The sequence below is a fragment of the Furipterus horrens genome, unplaced genomic scaffold (assembly GCF_987537825.1).
Source record: "Furipterus horrens unplaced genomic scaffold, mFurHor1.1.pri manual_scaffold_3, whole genome shotgun sequence".
Lineage (NCBI taxonomy): Eukaryota > Metazoa > Chordata > Mammalia > Chiroptera > Furipteridae > Furipterus > Furipterus horrens.
In genome coordinates, this window is record NW_028327173.1 from 48704886 (window position 1) to 48709068 (window position 4183).

A 4183-nucleotide genomic window follows, 5' to 3' on the forward strand; every position below is an offset into this window, starting at 1 on the left:
TACTGATGATCTAAAAATCTTGTACTACACTATATCATATGAGCCTTTCAACACATAACACTACAAGTATATTTAGTCATTATATTTGTGTCCTATAAGTGTAACACTTTATCTAAAATTAATAAGTAAGTAAAAACATTTAGAAATAAAACTTTATTCAGCAAAGATGAACAATCAATCTTGGGTTCTGATCACCTTATTATAAGAAAAAGATTTAAATGTTTGTAAAACCTTCCTACCAAGCTTAACTGGGGCCAGCATTTGCCTGATGCCCCAAATCGCTATGTTGGCAACCATCACTTAATATTTATTCTGACAGATGACATTCAGTTGTTCACAGCAACCAGTGTGAGTTAAGTATTTTCAGGACTTTTGATATGAATCATGAACCAAAATAGACATTTAAAGGAATAGAAAAGTACCAGAAATGGAAACTGAACTAGTATTTCCTAGAAAAGTTTTTGTCACTGTCAGTGTGGTTTTCACTTAATTGAGTTTTTGATTTGCAAGTACATTCATCTAGCTATAGCTGTGCAGAAGGCCATCTCATACCCACAGACCTAAAAATAATCATCTCAACAATCATAGGTTGATACATTGATTGGTATGTTAGGCTCTTGCTTCATTAGGCATTCTCCCCTGTCTAGGGCTTATTCTTAGAAAACATAGAAGCAAGATTTTTTTTTCTCTTCCCTAACTAGAAGGCAACCACTGACAAAAGTCATGCACCTACTAGGAAAACTCCCAGATATTAAAAGAAGGAGGAGAAAAAAAAGAAAGGGAGAAAGAAAATAGAAAGGCCTCTACAGGTGGATAGATTCCATATGGAAAGGTAACTGACTTGCTAAGAAAAACATATAATTTCCAAACTACATTTTTAAAACGCTGTTAAGAGTTTTGAAGATTCAACACCACCTGTAACCTTGGTTGACCAAACAGTGAGACCTTTCCAGAACAAGTCACTTCAACTTAGTAAATGTTTGTTGAGCACCTGTCCTTTGCCACTTACTGTGCCAGATGCTGAAGATAAGGGAGCAAACAAGGCAGATGTGGTCCTTTCAGTCATAAAACTTATTATGCTGAGAGGAGGAGAGGGGGATGAGAGAACCGTTATTGTAACTATTAGCACCAGAATTTCCTTGATTTCAAACCTTAAATCAAATGATACACTGTCGACTTAGAAGATGATAATTTTTCTAAAAATGTTTATGTAAGATTGGTCATCTTCTGATTTATTTGCATCTAGGGAAAAGAAAAGAATAAAGAAGACTGTCACTGTTGCCTACATTTTATTGTACTCCATAATTAGTTTTGATTGCCTTACATCAGATTCAAGTCCAGTACCTCTCATCTGTTGCCCTAAAGAAAATGGCTAAGATGCATTTGGAACACCATTTGCATCTGGATTAACAATTTCGTAAGATGCTGCACTAAAAGTTAATAGACAAGTCTATAAACATTTTAGATTATGCATTCCCTCAGAAAAAGAGGATTTGAGAATACATCCTAATAGATGTTCAGTTGTGTTTTCATTTACATATGAATTTTATATATAAAAATAAATATATATTGCAATATATATATTGTAAAGTGTACACAAAACATTAAATTTTAAAATAAAGAGAAAAATACTTTTTGGAATAATTATTAACAAAATAAAAGCCTTTCTTCTCACTAAAAATTATTGAAAAATAAGGTAATCCATAAATTATACAAGCTAATTACTTGGATACTATAATTTTATTACTCCTGATATTGATCAATTGTCCTTTCAAACTAATCAGAAGTTTCTGCATTTTCATACTTGTAAACAAATGGGTTAAAAATTCACTGAACTACTCAACTGAAAAATTGAAACAGCATAGCAAATTGTTTCCAAGGTTTTTAAAGCATTTTTTGTAGATGAAAAATTTATATAATTTTTAGCAAACCACTCCCCCCCACACATACACACTAATGGCAACATTTTGAATGTTTTGAAATATTCTTTTCATTACAAGTTCTTGTTCAGTGTTAAAATGTTAACTTTACCTTGAAGGGACAAAGAAGCCTTAGTTTTGCTTTGTTTTGTTTTTTAAGAAAAACATATTAGGTAATATACTACTAAGAGACAGATATCATTACAGAAAAGAGCAGCAAATTTAGAATATGTGCTGTTTTGTAGAAGAGATTAAAAAAACTATAACTCCCTTTTGACTAAGATCACTCTTTTAATTTTGTTGAAAATAATTTTCACAATCATTTACCATCTTACTACACAGTAATGTTAAAATTCTACAATTTAAAAGATTTTTTTTATCCAATTGTCCACATAAGTTAAAATTTAACATCTTAACTTGCCTACTACCCAAATATCATGGTAACGTAGTTGGCTCTGCACATGCTCAGCAAACCTGGATTTGTTTTAATGGCCTGGAAGAATATCCCAGAGATACTAATGGGACCCTCTTTCAAGAAATGCTACCTCATTAATACTCCTATAATACTGAGGATGATATTGAATGAAACAAAAAAGTGATTGAGAGTGTTGGAATCTGAATGTAGGTAAAGGATATTTTAACCAATTTTTTTTTGAAGTTTTGTAAGTTAGCCTTTAATAAATTGTACAAAGCATTTAATAAAAAAATTGTTTTTCAAAGGCACAGGTATTTTCCTGTTACCTCTACGCACGAGACTCACATGAAAACACTTAAGATAGAAAAAGAAGAAAGAGTCAAATGAAAGGAAAAAAGAAAACTGGTTCACAGCATGCGATTTACTTCTGGACTTTCTTTCTCCCTTTTGAACGGGTCTGCATGGCCCCCGCCTGTGCATCTGAGCACGCCATGTCTTCCACGCTCACTTCTGGGCTTTGCTCAGTTTCTCTCTTCCGCTTCTTTGTTACAGGTTTTGTTTTCAGACCTCCATTCTCCGAAATGCCCAGTTCCAGTTTGCCATCGTCCTTACTTCCTATAGATTTCAGTCCTTGCAAAAGAATGTCTTGTAAATTTTGATAAAGAGGTTTCTCGGCATAGTCCAGTAATTTCACTGTTTCCATGTATTTAGCAATTTCATCTGGCTTGTTTTTCTCGGGAAAACATTTGTCCATCAAACCTGCAATATTTTCTCTGTATCTAATTTTGGAATCTCTGACATAGTTAGGATCTTTCAAATTATCCTCCCACGGGAGATGACCACTAAGCCACTGGATCATACAATAGCCAAGTATTTCCAAGTCGCCACGTCTGGATGGGGCCACGCCATTGTGCGCATCAATGCTGGTGAACTCAAGGGTGCCGTCGTGACATCGTTTAGGGTCTTCCTTGTATTCCTTATGAGCCCCCTCTGGGCAGTACCGGTAAGCAAGGCCATAATCTACCAGGTACCCCTGGTCAGGGTTCTGGCAGCTCAGGAGCAGGTTGGAGGCCTTGATGTCCCCGTGGACGTACTCGTGCTCGTGGATGTACTGCAAGGTGCCCAGAATTCTTAAGCTCAGCTCCAGGACCGTTTTCCGAGAAAACCTTTTGGCATTTGCTTCGTATATTTTCTGAAGGTCAGTCCCAAAGCGGTCCATTACCATAAACCTGTAACTTTTTCCATTTTTAGCATGTAGACCAGACCCCCAATACTTAGGAACACCCAGGTATTTCAGTTTATGGGTACGGATCCATTTCTGAATTTGCTCTGGTTTGGCAGCTCGCTGGTAGACCTTCAGTTCAGTAAAAAGAGGTCCATTGTCACTGGGTTCCACTTTTACAACATAGGATGCATCGCTGCCCACCGATTTTGAAGAATTCTTATCAGCAAGATAGATACAACCAAAGCCACCTTGGCCTATGGGTGTCCCCAGCTTCCACTCCTTCTTTGACAAGTCAGTGATCACCTCCCCAGCTGCAAAGTGCTCGGCAAGACGTCTCTTCGCAGGACCCTGCCTTCCGGCCTGAGCTGCTTTCACAGGAGGCATTTTCACCTGAGCCGCAGAACCGCCGCCTTCCTCCTAACCAATTTTTTTCTTATACATAGTTTCCTTTTTCTTTAATGAGGGCATAAGAGTGATAGGTAATAAACATACATGTCTAAATAAATCTAAAAGAAATACTTCAATAAATAAAAATTTAATTAAAATATTCTAAGTGATAAGAAAGCATTATGTTTATGTGACAGTTCTTTTCATTTATTGCTGGTAGATGGATATCTTATAGCT

At 36.0% G+C, this 4183-nt stretch overlaps 1 pseudogene; it reads right to left on the bottom strand.

Annotated features, from left to right (window-relative positions):
- Window positions 1–2673: 2673 nt before the first annotated feature.
- LOC150015060 (serine/threonine-protein kinase VRK1 pseudogene) lies at window positions 2674–3943 on the bottom strand (annotated as a pseudogene).
- Between the last annotated feature and the right edge of the window lie 240 nt (window positions 3944–4183).